The 15,918-nt window shown below is 46.1% G+C and overlaps 2 protein-coding genes, 1 pseudogene and 1 gene segment (V, D, J or C); all 4 read left to right on the top strand.

Moving 5' to 3' along the window:
* The window catches only part of LOC126929752 (ubl carboxyl-terminal hydrolase 18-like), a 51,530-nt pseudogene extending 45,253 nt beyond the window's left edge, over nucleotides 1-6,277 (top strand).
* LOC126929708 (immunoglobulin lambda-1 light chain-like) overlaps nucleotides 1-15,918 on the top strand; it is a 340,164-nt gene that overhangs the window by 232,678 nt on the left and 91,568 nt on the right.
* Nucleotides 1-15,918, top strand: part of LOC126929706 (immunoglobulin lambda-1 light chain-like) — a 250,860-nt gene that overhangs the window by 156,837 nt on the left and 78,105 nt on the right. The window lies entirely within an intron of this gene.
* Nucleotides 1-15,918, top strand: part of LOC126929707 (immunoglobulin lambda-1 light chain) — a 309,873-nt gene that overhangs the window by 221,435 nt on the left and 72,520 nt on the right. The gene's annotated exons all lie outside the window — the stretch shown is intronic.

Here is a 15,918-nt window from a genome sequence, read left to right as displayed (position 1 = left end):
TCTGCTTTTGTCTTTTGGAAGAGATTGTAGGGAATTGGTGTAATTTTTCCCATAAATGTTTGGTAGAACCCATTGTTCACTAGTGAACCCATCTGGGTGTAACTGAGTACTCCCATTCTCTAAGAGATAGTTAGTTTCATTACTTTTCTTACTGTTATTTTCTTTTCACTTCCCCTCTTCCCTCCCCTGCCTTTGGTCCTTTAGAAAAGCAAGTATCACCTCTCACCTCCCCCTCACCAGACATTCCCTGCAGGGGTAAAGAAAGAATCTGTAAACTTGGAGATAGGTTGAAGGAGGTTTGGTTGAGAACAGGGCAAGTTCTTCCAGCTGATCTTTCCTGAGACTTAGCAGTAGATTTGCAGCCCAAAGTGTACCCACTAGGGAACTCTCCCTGCCAGGGGGTGGCCTCAAAACTTCCACACTCCAGGGGTTTGCCTTTCACCCACTAGGAAGGCATGGAGAAGGCATATCCCCTTGGCCACCTTTACAACTTCTGCCCAGGCAGGTGCCAACTCAGCTGCCCAGTGCATAACTCGGTACAGCTGCCTGGTAGATAACCGCCATTGCTCACTCCCCCCACCCCCACAACACACCTTATGAAAATGTCCCTTTCTCCTGCAAAGGAGAAATGGCACATTAAAAGGCAGGATGCGTCATACTCCTTCCCCCAAGCTGGCTTCAGAATAAATTCACATTTTTGTATAAAACCTTCTTTTGTATCAGATTGCTTTGGTGTCAGAGTTAGTAGAACTCTGTATGCAGTGAGCAGCTAACCAGCTTTTCAGCTGCATGGGCACTATGTTCCATCTTCCTTCCGTCCTCAGTTTGGAGAACCTCAGTCAACCTGTCTCTAAGTTTATGGATTTTTCTTTTGCCAGCTCTAATCTGCTGTTGACCTCCGCTAGTAAATTTTTCATTTCAGGCCAGGCACGGTGGCTCACGCCTGTAATCCCAGCGCTTTGGGAGGTCAAGGTGGGTGGAGCATGAGGTCAGGAGTTCAAGACCGGCCTGGCCAACATGGTGAAACCCCATCTGTACTAAAAATACAAAAAATTAGCTGGACCTGGTGGCGGGTGCCTGTAATCCCAGCTACTCGGGAGGCTGAGGCAGAGAATTGCTTGAACTCGGGAGGCGGAGGTTGCAGTGAGCCAAGATTGCGCCACTGCACTGCACTCCAGCCTTGGCGACAGAGCAAGACTCCATCAAATAAATAAATAAATAAATAAATTCATTTTAGTTATTGTACTTCTCAAGAATTTCTGCTTGGTTCTTTTTTTTATAGTTTTTGCTTTATTGGTACTCTTTATTCAGTGAGGCAGCATTTCCATACTTTTACTTCTTTTGACATGGATGGTTTTCTTAGTTCTTTGAACATATAACAGTTAGTCTCTGTTTAGTAAGGCCAACATCTAGCGTTTCTCAGTGAAAAGTTCTTCTGATTGCTGTTTTCCTGTGTGTGGCCATACTTTTCTCTTTCATTATGTCTTGTATTTTTTGTTGGAGAAAGAACATTTTAGATAATATAATGTGGAAACACTGGACATCAGAGACCCCCATACCAGCGTTTGTTGTTGTTGCTCTTTTATTGTTATTGTCCTTGTTGATCATTGTTCAGTGACAACTTTCCTGAACTAAGGCCGGGCGCAGTGGCTCACGCCTGTAATCCCAGCACTTTGGGAGGCCCAGGTGGGCGGATCACGAGGTCAGGAGATCGAGACCACCCTGGCTAACACGGTGTAACCCCGTCTTTACTAAAAATACAAAAAATTAGCCGGGCATGGTGGCGGGCGCCTGTAGTCCCAGCTACTTGGGAGGCTGAGGCAGGAGAATGGCATTAACCTGGGAGGCGGAGCTTGCAGTGAGCCAAGATCATGCCACTGCACTCCAGCCTGGGCGACACAGGGAGACTCCGTTCCCCCTCCCAAAAAAAAAAAAAAACTTTCCTGAACTAATTCTGTGACATCTATCTACCCTGTAGTGTGTGGCCACTGACTTCTCCGTTTGGTTACTTTAGTGGTCAGATAGTAAGTAGTCAGAGATTTCCTTAAATGCCTGAGCCAGTGAGTCTTCCAGTATTTGCTGAGGGGCTGTGTGTGTCTGTTAGGGCACACCTTCAAAGCGCAGGCAGTTTACGATTCTGTATTTGCCTTCATTGCTTTCTTGCATATGGCCTTGTGGTCAGTCAGAGGGGAGAGATCAGAGCCCTCTCAGGTCTTACATGGGCATGCGCATGGCCTTCCAGATCCTCAGGAATGTATCAGTGCTTTTCAAAGTCCCTGTGGACATCTCATTCCCCAGGCTGAGTGCAGTGGTAACATCACAGCTCACTGTAGCCTCAACATCCTGGGCTCAAGTGATCTTCCTGCCTCAGCTTCCCAAGTAGCTCTGACTACAGGTGTGTGCCACCACACTCAACTTATTTTTAAATTTTTTATAGAGACAGAGACTTGCTATGTTGCCCAGGCTGGTCTCAAACTCCTGAGTTCAAGCGATCCTCCTGCCTTGGCCTCTTGAAGCTTTGGGATTATAGGCATGAACCACTGCAGCTGGCACTGGAGCTTCAGTTTTAAGAGGTGTTCTCAGAAATCAATACCAAATTTACTGTTCATTGATCACTTCATATGTGGTGTCAGCTTAGGTTTGCGGTAGGCTGGGGAGCTAGGAAGAGACAAAGTGATGAGTGCTCCTGTGTGTCTAGGTAGCAGGACATGAGAAGCAACTCTGAAGACCTCGCTAATTGGCTGTTCCTTTTCTCTGTGGCCAGTGTTTGTCCAGCACGATGCTGCCCAACTCTACCTCAAACTCTGGAACCTGATTAAGGACCAGATCACTGATGTACACTTGGTAAGAACCTAGAATCAGAGCACTCGGAAGCTTAAGATGCTGCTCATTTAACTCATTCAGCTGTTGTTCCTGTAGTGTGTAGAAGAATAAGAGAGTTAATCCACATAAAATACTTACCACAGTTTCATAATACTGTTACTGGTAATATTTTGCACCTTTGTGAGTAGGACAAAGAGCATTAGTGACTACCATTTCTAGAGCTTCTGTCTCTTGGCTCCACCTTCTGGCAATTGGCCTGACCTGGCTTATGGTGGTGGTCCCATCTCACCTCTCTGCTCTCCCTCTTGCAGGTGGAGAGGCTGCAGGCCCTGTATATGATACAGGTGAAGGACTCCTTGATTTGCCTTGACTGTGCCATGGAGAGTAGCAGAAAGAGCATCATACTCACCCTCCCTTTTCAAAGCTCCTGAAGACACTGGTAAGGGGATTCTCTTGGTATTTGCTGCTTCTGTATGTGTTAGTCCATTTTCTGTTGTTATGAGTCAATATCTGAGATAAGGTAATGTATTTCTTACAGTTCTGGAGGCTGGGAATTCTTGGTTGAGGGGCTGCACCTGGTGAGGGCCTGCCTGCTGGTGGGGACTCTGAGAGTCCTGAGGCGAGGCAGTGCAGGGCATCACATGGTGAGGGGGCTGAGCATGCTAATGTGCCAGCTCAAGTCTCTCTTCCTCTTCATATGAAGCCACCAGTCCCACTCCCAGGATAACCCACTAACCCATTAATCCATGAGTGGATTAATTCATTCATGAGGTCTGTGCCCTTATGACCCAATGACCCCCTCTTTTTTTTTTTTGGAGACTTCCTGTCACTCAGGCTGGAGTGCAGTGGTATAATCTCAGCTCACTACGACCTGTGCCTCCCATGTTCAAACGATTCTCCTGCCTCCCGAGTAGCTGGGATTACAGATGCCCACCACCACACCCAGATAATTTTTGTATTTTTAGTAGAGTCGGGGTTTCACCACGTTGGCCAGGCTGGTCTCAAACTCCTGGCCTCAGGTGATCCACCCGCCTCAGTCTCCCAAAGTGCTGAGATTACAGGCGTGAGCAACCTCGTCCTCCCTAAATATTTCTCAAAGGCTTCACCTTTCCATCTAGCCACATTGGGGATTCAGTTTCAACCTGGATTTTGGGGAGGACAAACCCTCAAACCATCGCACCACATAATACAGTGTGGCCAGTTCCCCCTTGCCTCTTTGATCTATCTCTGGCTATGGAAAAGTCGCTTATTTCATTTTCATGGCTCTGGACAATTTCTCCTTTATTTTGGCAAAAATGGTTTTCCCTCCTACCTCCACCTCCCTCATACTGCTCCCTTAACAGGAGCCCCTCCTGTTTTCTTCCTCCAGTCAGTAGGTGCCCTTTGAGATCCTGCCAAGGGGACCACACCAGGCCAGGCATTAAGGGGGATATGAAGAAAACCAGGAAAAAAGCTGAAATCCTCAGCTGTAAAGTGTGGGGAGGCTGTACCCGCTATAGTTTGGGGCTGTGTCCCCACCCAAAAATCTCATGTTCAATTTTAATCCCCAGTGTTAGAGATAGGGCCAGTGGGAAGGAGACTGGATCCTGGGGGAGGGTTTCTCGTGAATGGTTTGGCACCATCCCCCATGGTACTGTCTTTGTGACAGTGAGTTCTCATGAGATCTGGTTGTTTAAAAGTATGCAGCCAGGCTGAGTGTGGTGGCTCATGCCTGTAACCCCAGCACTTTGGGAGGCCGAGGCGGGTGAATCACCTGAGGTCAGGAATTCAAGACCAGCCTATTCAACATGGTAAAACCCTGTCTCTACTAAAAATACAAAAAATTAGCCGGGTGTGGTGGCAAGGCCTGTAGTCCTAGTTACTCAGGAGGCTAAGGCAGGAGAATCACTTGAACCTGGGAGGCACGCCCCTGCACTCCAGCTCATTTACTTTTGTGCACCTGCTCCTCCCATGTAAGATGCCTGGTCCTGCTTGGCCTTCTGCTATGATGGGGAGCTTCCTTCAGCCTCCCCAGAAGCAGATGCTGCCGTGCTTCCTGTCAGCCTGCAGAACCATGAGCCAATCAAACTGCTTTTCTTATAAATTACCCAGTCTCAGCTATTGTCTCACAGCAGTGTGAGAGCAGATGAATACAGTACTCTAGGTGGGAAATACCGACACTTTCTTTTTTCCCTATTCTCTTGGGTGGGACAGGAGGACGCCCTGCACTGCTGCTTCCAGCCCAGGGAGTTATCAAGCAAGTGCTTCTGTGAGAACTGTGGGAAGAAGACCCATGGGAAACAGGTACTCATTCCCTAGATCAGACTCAGCTGTCCCTCGGTGCACATGGGGGATTGGTTCCAGGACCCCTGTGTGTACCAAAATCCACACACACTCAAGTCCCCCAGTCGGTCCTACAGAACCCACGTATAGGAAAAGTTTGTCCTTCATCTATGTGGTTGTGCATCTGGGATACTATATTTTTTGATGAGCGTTTGGAACTCGTGCCTCTATGAGGGAGGGCAGACTGTATTTATTTAAAACAATGTGTGTATAAGTGGACCCACACAGTCCAAACCCGTGCTGTTAAGGGGTCAACTGTCCTTCACTAGCCTAGGGTTGCCCCCTGTGAATTTCCTGATAGAATCATCAGAGGCCCTGAGGGCACCCCATTTTGGTGAGAAAGGGAATCTGGATCTGGCCAGTAGTATCTGGGACACTGGGGTTCTAATTTCTAGAGCCGTGGATGTGGCTTCTCAAGTGGCATCACCGAGAGGGACCAGAGAAGAGGGCCTGAGAGCAGCCAGCAGGGCATTTCCCTCGAGGCGAGATTAGCTCCCTGGAGCAGGTGCCATGGCTCCCCGGGTCCTGGTGCCTCGTGTGGGGACCGCATGGTGGTACAATAGCCAAGTTTTGCATTATTGTCAAAGGAGCTCAGCAGATCCAGCAAACAGGAGCCTTAAACTCCGTGATGTCACCCTGCTCCCCTCTTTTTCGGAAGAACGCGTCACTAGCCCTGACATTTCTCTGACTCTCTCGTTCCAATCATGTGATTCTCCATCAGGAATTCACAGACAAGAAAGATCTGCCACGCCCTGGACTTCCCCCAGAGCCTGGATTTCAGTCAGGTCCTTCCGATGGCGTGAGAGCCCTGTGATACTGAGGAGCAGGTGGGTTGCTGCTGACCTCTTTGCCATCCTGCCCCTCCCCAGATGCCTCATCCTTTCCGTTTTCCCTTCCCTCACCCCGAGTCTGCTAGAAGCCACCCATTCCTCAGAGATTGTCCCCAGCCTTAAAATACTTTCTTCTTTCTAAATATTGGATTTGTGTTTATATGCCTCACAGTACTGAGGGAAGGAATCCAGAATTCAGTAGGCTTCTTTGGAAATAACATGTGGAATACATAGAAATGCAAAGGCAAACATGTCATTGTGGGTTCTTACTACCAACCAAACTTTCTTCCCAAAATGGCATGTGCCCACTTTGAGGATAATCATAAAGTAGCCAGTTGACTGGACCACATTTAATCAGAGTAAAGGTTAATTTTCTTGTCCTGAGATAATAACTTATTGAGAGATTCTGAGGAAGAAAAAAATGATAGAAGGCCAGGCAATGTGGCTCATGCCTGTGATCCCACACCTTGAAAGGCTGGGGTGGGAGGATCACTTGAGCCAGGAGTTTGAGGCTGCAGTGAGCTGTGATCTATCACTGTACTCCAGCCTGGGTGACAGCACAAGACCCTGTCTCTAAAAACAAAACAAAACAAGAAATACTAAGGAAAAAAAGACACAAATATCTTTTCTTCATAGATTTGAAATGCTACATAGCAAATTTTGTATTCCCGTATGTACGGGTCTATTTTTGGAGTGTCTCTTCTGTTTTATTGGTCTGTTTGACTATTTATGCTCTAGAACCATGGCATTTAGAAAATTAAGGCCTGATAATATGTTAAAATAGCTCCTATTATAACATGGTTTCTTTACCTGCTTAGGCAGTATACATTTCATAGGATTCTCTTTTTCTTCTAGTTCTTTATATTTCTACCTACACATTTTACCTGATGAAATATATTTAAAATTGTTTTTCTCTCAAAAAAGACTTTTATTGGCTGTGTGCAGTGGGTCACGCCTGTAATCCCAGCTCTTTGGGAGTCCAAGAGGATTGCTTGAGTCCAGGAGTTTGAGTCCAGCTGGACAACAAAGACTCCATCTTTGCAACAACAACAAAAATAACAACGAACAAGATTTTGTTATGGAATATTACAAACAGATACCAAAGCATGTAGTGAGGAATTAGCCAGTGAATCCTTGGCTATAACAATTACCAAAACTCATGGCAGGTCTTGCTTTTCCTATAACCCACCCTGTTTCACCCAACCCTGTACAGGGTTTTTCTGAAGCAAATCCCAGACCAGACTTCATACTATTTTATTTGTAAATACTCCATTATGTGTCCCTAAAGAATAAGCACTCAAAAGATAATCATCTCCATCTTGTAATTCCTTAATAGCATCAAATATCTGGCCAACGTTCAGGCTTCCTGTTGTATAATCTGTGTGGTTTGCTTGAATCTAGATCCAAACAACGCCTACACAAACAACACAGATGGAGTCTTGGTTTGTTGTCCAGCTGGACTCGTAACTTGCATTTAGTTACGTTTCTTTCTTAAGTTCCTTTTAGATTTCCGCTCCTTTTCTTTTCCTTGCAGTTGATTTGGTTGAAGATTTTTTACATAAGCCAGAACTGGCTAGTTGGTTTCATTTAACGTGTTCCTCTAACCTTTTTATTTCTTGTAAACTGATATTTAGATACAGATATTGCCCTGCATTTTGTAAAGTCCTGCACAAAGTCTGCAAATGGAAACAGGGATAATTCCAGCCTCCACTGTGGGTGACCCAGCTTTGTGTGTGCTGCCCTTGCCGTCTGTCTCCCCTCTGCCTACAAAAGACTTTTGGCTGGGTGTGGTGGCTCAGGTTAGGGCCATTCCTGGGCTTGTGGAGAAACAGAACTCTGTTCTGATGACCCCCACCCCTCCCAGGGGAAAGTTCTAATCTTGCCTTGGCTTTGGGGGCCTCTCTCGTGACCTGCCTTCCATCTCCTGTGTGCTGTGCTCTGCCAAGCTGCTGAGCCTTCACAGTTCAGGATCCACACTCAGGAAAGCCCCTCCTGGAGGGTGCCCACCGGCCTTGGGTCAGGACTGTTTTCTAATATTCTGAAGTCCCAGAGTCGGGTTTAGGGTGGGCAGGTATAAATGTGTGAGGCAGTCATGTTTGTGGCGGTGGGTGAACTGTCTCGTGCCTGTCTCTTTCCAGCCTGGAGGGCAGTATGAGCTTTTCGCTGTGATCGCGCACGTGGGAGTGCCAGCCTCCAGTCATTACTGTGTCTACATCCGGAACGCTGTGGATGGAAAATGGTTCTGCTTCAGTGACTCCAATATTTGCTTGGTGAGAAACATCATCCAGAATTGCCTCCCGTCCTGGATTGGCCACCTCTAGCAAATGCTGGGCCCGGGACTGCGTGGGTGTCTGAGATCAAGACACACTGTGGTCCCGCTGTCTCGGTGTGGGGCCTTTGATGAGGGTTCAAGCCTTTTTCGGCCTGAAGTCCCCATGTGGTTTGCACCTCGTTCACTTCCCTCCACTTTGAAGTTTTTGGTGCTTTAGACTCATGCCCTGCGGCTTCGTGCTTTGTGGGAAATGTCTAGAGAGCAAGGAGAGTTAGAAATATGTAAGGCCTCTGGGAGAAGCATGACCAAGTTTAAACACAGGGATGAAAGCGCTAAAAAGACTTCATTGCACATGATGTCTTGCTGCTGATGCTCCAGGCTCTTGGGAGTTGCTAGAGGTGGGCTTGTCTGGAGGATGAGGGGTACATTGTAGCACCCTGTCCTCTGTGGGTGCTTGTGTCAGCTGGCTGCTTGACCCCATTTGTTTCTGGCTTCCAGGTGTCCTGGGAAGACATCCAGTGTACCTACGGAAATCCCAGCTACCACTGGTAAGAAACGTTATTTGGGTAATGGGAGCGTGATGAGCTCACATAGGGTCCTTGGAGTTGCGTGAAACGCCTGTGGATTCCCGTTACTAACATGCTGATGGCTCACTGTCTGCCTCATCTCCAACACTCACCCCACCACCCCATGCTTGCCTCACACATCACACTCCAGGAATATTAAAGTACAGGTAGCTCTAACAGCCGTGCCCTCCATCTCCCCTCTGCTGTGCACATGCACTTCCTGGCTGTATTGTCCTCTCCTCCTTTACCATCTAGGCCAAATCCCAACTCATGTTTTCATACTCATGGTCTTTTCCTACCCTGTAAAGCCTTTACTGATTCACTCAGATTCCTAGGGGCTCGCTGTATGCTTTTTTTTTTGTTTTGTTTTTTTGACGGAGTCTCGCTCTGTCACCAGGCTGGAGTGCAGTGGCACAATCTTGGCTCATTGCAACCTCTGCCTCCTGGGTTCAAGCAATTCTCCTGCCTCAGCCTCCTGAATAGCTGAGACTACAGGCGTGTGCCACCAGGCCCAGCTAATTTTTATTTTTATTTTTTACTAGAGATGGGGTTTCACCATGTTGGCCAGGATGGTCTCGATCTCTTGACCTCGTGATCCACCTGCCTTGGCCTCCCAAAGTGCTGGGATTACAGGCATGAGCCGCCGCACCTGGCCTTCTTGTATGCTTTTACTGCATTTGAGCATACTACTTTTACAGCAGAGATCACAATTTTTTTTTAAATTTTATTTTTAGAGATGGAGTCTTGCTTTGTTGCCCAGGCTGGAGCACTGTGGTGTGATCATAGCTCACTGCAGCCTTGAACTTTTGGACACAGGTGATCCTCCCTTCTCAGCCTCCTGAATAGCTGGGACTACAGGCATGCAACACCACACTTGGCACATACATATATTTTTGAGACGGAGTCTTGCTCTGTTGCCCAGGCTGGAGTGCAGTGGCGCGATCTCGGCTCACGGCAAGCTCCGCCTCCCAGGTTCCCGCCATTCTCCTGGCTCAGCCTCCCGAGTAGCTGGGACTACAGGCGCACACAACTGCGCCCAGCTAATTTTTTGTATTTTTAGTAGAGACGGGGTTTCACCGTAGTCTCGATCTCCCGACCTTGTTATCCGCCCGCCTCGGCCTCCCAAAGTGCTGGGATTACAGGCGTGAGCCACCGCGCCCGGCACCTGGCATATTTTTAAAAATTGTAGAGATGAGTTCTCACTATGTTGCCAGGGGTGGCCTCAAACTAATGGTCTCAAATGATCCTACCACTGCAGCATCCCAAAGTGCTGGGATTACAGTCCTGGGCCACTGCGTCTGGCCTGTTCTTAGGTTTAATTTCATATATTTGACTGAATGCTGTGAATACCACTGCAAGAAGTTCTCATCTGAGATACAATTTATGCTGAATTGTGACTATTACAAACATCCAGGGATAACTAGTCATGCATTATGGCCCTAGATTTTTTTTTTTTTTTTTTGAGACGGAGTCTCGCTGTGTCACCCAGGCTGGAGTGCAGTGGCGCGATCTCGGCTCACTGCAAGCTCCGCCTCCCGGGTTTACGCCATTCTCCTGCCTCAGCCTCCGAGTAGCTGGGACTACAGGCGCCCGCCACCACGCCCAGGCTAGTTTTTTGTATTTTTAGTAGAGACGGGGTTTCACCATGTTAGCCAGGATGGTCTCGATCTCCTGACTTCGTGATCCACCCGCCTCGGCCTCCCAAAGTACTGGGATTACAGGCTTGAGCCACCGCGCCTGGCCTATTTTTTTTTTTAAATGTGATTTGGCGAATGACTTTGGAGAAAATGGCAGATGAAAGACCTCCAAAAATTATTTCCACAAAAAAAATGAGAAAACTGGCAAAAAGTTATCACCATTACTACTTTTTTACTATTACCATTTTTTTAAGAGAAAGGGTCTTGCTCTGTTGCCCAGGCTGGAGTTCTGTGATGCAGTCATAGCTCACAGCAACCTCAAACTTCTGGACTTAAGTGATCCTTCCACCTCAGCCTCCTAAGTAGCTGGGACTACAGGTATGCACCACCGTGCTTGGCTAAAGTTCTCATTTTTTGTCGAGAGGAGGTCTTGCTATGTTGCCCAAGCTGGTTTTGAACTCTTGGACTCAAGCAATCCTACCACCTTGGCCTCCCAAAGTGGTTGGATTACAGGCATAAGCCGGTGCGCCTGGCCCATTAACATTTTTAGACTTCAGGAAATTAGCTAAAAGCCTGTAATAATCCAGAGGATGTTCATTGTAGGGGGGGAAAAAAAAAAAAAGGTATGTAATCTCACAACAGTGAGTTTTGTGGCAGTTTAATTTTTCTTTCTCCTGTCTCCTACTCTGCAGTTCCACAGTAACCCAGAAAATTAAAGTTCACATTTACGGTGAACACCAGCAACCCAACAGCAGAAAAGCTGGATCTCCCTCAAAGCTTTATTTCCAGGAATTATCACAATTGAAGTGTTTGGTGGTTCTCTGTAACACCTGACTTGCTAGACTGCATTTGACCTGCCTTGGAGCTTGTCCAAGGCAAAAAGCTTTTCAATCTGGCACAATTGTGAAAAACAGTGACAGGGGCTGGGTGCAGTGGCTCGCGCCAGTAATCCCAGCACTTTGGGAGGGCAAGGCAGGTGGATTACTTGAGGTCAGGAGTTTGAGATCAACCCGGGCAACAATGTGAAACGCCATCTCTACAAAAAATAAAATTAGCCGGGTGCAGTGGTGTGCACTGTAGTTCTAGCTACTTGGGAGGCTGAGGCAGGAGAATTACTTAAACCTGGGAGGTGGAAGTTGCAGTGAGATCATGCCGTTGCATTCCAGCCTGGGTGCCAGGAGAGAAGTCCTGTCTCAAAAAAAAAAAAATAAAATAAAAGAAAAAAATTAGCCAGAGTGGGGACATGCACCTGCAGTTCCAGTGAATCAGGAGGCTGAGGTAGGATGAGTCCAGGAATTTGAGGCTGCAGTGAGCTATGATCTTGCTGGGTGCACTCAACGTGGACAACAGAGCAATACCTTGTCTTAAGAAAACAAAATACAATGACAGGCAAATGTTTAACTTTGTGGCTGCTTGACCTTGTGGATAACAGCTGGGGCAAACAATAGACTAACTAAAAAGCTAAAAAGGAAGGCTAAAAAGGGTAATGAGATGCCCATAGGGGTTTGAAATGCTCTGACACATTCCTGGGTATCTATAAAATGCAAAGGTGCACCACACTGTGAGAAGAGGGGCTCAGTGTGCCTAAACTGCTTTTATAAAACACTGTAGTTTGGACGTGGTGGCTCACACCTGTAATCCCAGCACTTTGGGAGGATGAGGTGGGAAGATCACCTGAGGTCTTCCCAGGAGTTCGAGACCAGCCTGGCCAACATGGCAAAACCCTGTCTCTCTTAAAAATACAAAAATTAGCCGGGTGTGGAGGCGCATGCCTGTAGTCCCAGTTACGCAGGAGGCTAAGGCAGGAGAATTGCTTGAAACCAGGAGGTGGAGGTTGTAGTAAGCTGAGATTGTGCCACGGCACTCCAGCCTAGGTGACAGAGCAAGACTTCATCTAAATAAATAAAAAATAAACAAACACTGTAGCTTGTGCCAAACAGATTTTTCTTTCTGGGATAATGGAATTTTGATGTGAGCTAGGAAGAGAACACCAAGCCACCAGTCCCCACTCAAAACCCTGGACACTCAGTCTCTATGAGCTTCTCTGGCAGACAGTATTTCATACATAATTGTCACAGTCATTGTTGGAGAAATGTGTGTCTGTGTGATTCGTTTGGGCAGGAATCTTGAACGCTTGTGCTTAGTTTCAAGTGGACTTTGCTATGCATACCTTTTCCTGTTGTTTATTTTGCTTACTATTGTGCTGTGATAAATCATAGCAATGTGTATGACTACACATTGAGTCCAGCAGGTCCTCCTAGAGAACCACTGAACCTGGGAGTGTTGGTGTCCCAACACAGGTGGCTACACAAGAAAAAAAGCAATGAATAGACACTGTCCCTGAGGAAGTCCAGACACTGCATATGCTAGAAAAGACTATATGACCTGCTTTAAATATTTTCAAAGAGTTAAAGGAAACTACGTTTTGTTTTGGTTTTTTTCTTTGAGTATATACCTAGTAATGGGATTGCTGGTTCAAATTATATTTGTGCTTCTAGATCTTTGAGGAATCGCCACACCGTCTTCCATAATGGTCGAACTAATTTACATTCCCACCAACAGTGTAAAAGCATTCTTTTTTCTCTACAACCTTGCTAGCATCTTCTGTTTCCTGACTTCTTAATAATTCTCACTCTGTCTGGTGTGAGATGGTATCTCATTGTGGTTTTGATTTGCATTTCTCTAACAATCAGTGATAATGAGCTTTTTTTGCACATGAGAACACTATGTTTAAAGAACTACAAGGCAGTAGTACAATTATGCTTAACTGAATAAAAATAACAATAAAGATGTAAATTATAAAAAAGAACCAAACAAAATTTCTGGAATTGAAAGTAAAACAGCAACTAAAAAAATTTACTGTGAGAATTTCTACTAGTTTCCTAGAGTTGCCAAAACCGATTACAAAAATCTGAGTGGCTAAAAACAGCAGAGACATGCCTTTTAGTATTCTTTGTAATTTTATGGATGTGAGGTGTTAGATACAAGAACTCATCAAATAGACTCTTAGTGTGAGGTTTTATGGGGATCTGGAGGAGTTAGGCTGTGCTCATATTGTCACTGTTAGGTGTCAGAAGCTAAAATGAATTCTGGTGTCTTTTTTTTTTTTTTTTTTTGGAGATGGAGTCTCTGTCGCCCAAGCTGGAGTGCAGTGGCATGATCTCAGCTCACTGCAACTTCTGCCTCCCAGGTTCAGGCGATTGTCTCACCTCAGCCTCGCTACTAGCTGGGATTACAGGCACGCACCACTACACCCAGCTGATTTTTTGTATTTTTAGTAGAGACAGGGTTTGACCATGTTGACCAGGCTGGTCTTAAACTCCTGACCTCAGGTGATCTACCCACCTCAGCCTCCCAAATTGCTGGGATTACAAGTGTGAGCCACCGCGCCTGGGCATGTTTTCGTCTTCCCTATTGTTTTGGGGGTTCACTAGAGACTTCTTCACCACAAGGTCTGAGACTGGCAGTTCCTTCTGTTGCACTCCCTGTAATATACAGGGGTCCTGAGGATGGAGTGGTGTGGTGTGGAGAGGGGAATGTGTTCTCTAGTCCTGTGATAAGTTGTCTAGGGAGTCCAAGGCCCTGTGCTGTGACCTCCAGAAGTGCCTCTCAGTTTTCCCCTCTTTGGTGAGATTGAAAGGATAGAGGCAATGTTCTGCAAAAATAGTTGTCCTTCAGGGCAATTTTTCACTTTTTTGAAAACATTTTTTATTTTCAGGGGTTTTGGGGGAGCAGGTGTTATTTGGTTACATGAGTACATTCTTTCATGATTTGTGAGATTTTGGTGCACCCATCTCCTGAGCAGTATACACGGAACCCAATTTATAGTTCTTATGCCTTTGCATCCTCACAGCTTAGCTCTCTTTTATGAGTGAGTAAGGAGACTGGAATACTCTGGGCATATTTCAAGACTTGCTCTTTTTCTCCCCCTGCTGGAGGCACAAAGGTGTTTTTCTCTTATCTTCACCCTAGGAACATTACAGTGGGGGTGTTCCTGGAGATTAAACGTATGAAAATGTGAGGATCCCCATAACACAGCCCCTCCCTCCAGAGTGTTCACCTCTCAAGCTGGTCCTCATGGAGCCTCCCGCAACCCACCAATTACCGTCTGAAATTTGCCTGCCCAGGTACTGGCTCCAACACAGGCCTCTGCTCATCTGAGCTGTGATTCTCTGCATCTGCTGTCTTTCCAATTTACAGAGCAGTGGTTCAGCTGTGATCTCACTGCTCTGATGGATCTAAGAAGAGTTGTGGATTTCTAGTTTGTTCAGCTTTGTTGTTGTGAGGACAGGAGTGATGACCTCAAAGCTCTGTACGTATTAGTCTGCAAACTGGAAGCCCCGGAGGGGAGAGTGTCTTAGAACAGCATTGCACAGGCCTCCCAGATCCTGCTAAGGTGGCAGCTGTGGTGGTGGCCGGGGCAAGTTTGGAGGAACCTGCTTTCCATAGGACCCAGCACTCCCCTTCCTGTACAGCTGACCGAGAGAAATCAAAACCAAACTTCCTTTTCCACAGACATACTAGGGCGAGGCTGGGTTGTCTTTCTATATTTCAATCAAACAAGACATTGAGACAGATTGAATGCAGGAGGAGACAGGAGAATCCAATTGTCCTTCATTTTGCAAAAATGTACAGCAAGGCCACTCAGTCCCTTATTTATTTGTTTTGGAGATTATAATTATTTCTCTTTTTTCCTATAATGCTATCCTGAAGCAGATATTATAGTTATTTTTCATAAAAGAATATTTGCATTTTCATGTGTTATTTTTCAATCAATTAATGGTTCTCAATTGCCCATCTGTCATTTCATATTTAACTTTCTGTTTTGAAAGAAATTCAGAAAAGCTGCAAAAAGTAAGCACAAAAGTCCTAGTGGTCCTTCTGTTAGCTTCTAATGTCAACATCCTGCATCACCTTAGTTACAAGTGTGGAAACCAGGACATTCGCACGGATATATGATTAGCAAATAAACTGCAGACCTTACTTGAATTTCACCAATTTTTCCATCGCTTTCCTTTTTCTGTTGCAAGATCCAATCTAGGATTCCACACTGCATTTAATTGGCAGGTGTCCCTTGGATGCCTCATTCTGTGCCAGTTCCTCACTGTTTTTTTGTCTTTCATGCCCTGGCAGTTCTGAAGAGTACTGGTCAGGTATTTTGTTGAGTGTCTCTGAATTAGTGTTTCTCTGATGTCTTCTCATGATCAAATTGGCAATTTGCTTTTAATGGAGAGGATACCACACATGTGATGCTGTTTTTTCCTCAGCGTGTCACATCAGAGGGTACCTGATGTTGCTGTGTCTTGTTTGCAGGGTGATATTCACTTGATCACAAAGTTCGTGCCGTGTCTGCCATGTTTTCTTATGGAAAAGTTATTGTTATTTTTTGGTGGTGTTAACTTAATCTTTCTTTTTTTTTTGGAGATGGAGTCTGGCTCTGTCACCCAGGCCGGAGGGCAGTGGTGTGA

Source organism: Macaca thibetana, chromosome 10, assembly GCF_024542745.1.
Source record: "Macaca thibetana thibetana isolate TM-01 chromosome 10, ASM2454274v1, whole genome shotgun sequence".
NCBI lineage: Eukaryota > Metazoa > Chordata > Mammalia > Primates > Cercopithecidae > Macaca > Macaca thibetana.
Note: the sequence above shows the minus strand (reverse complement) of the source record. Positions and strands in the feature narration are given on the sequence as shown.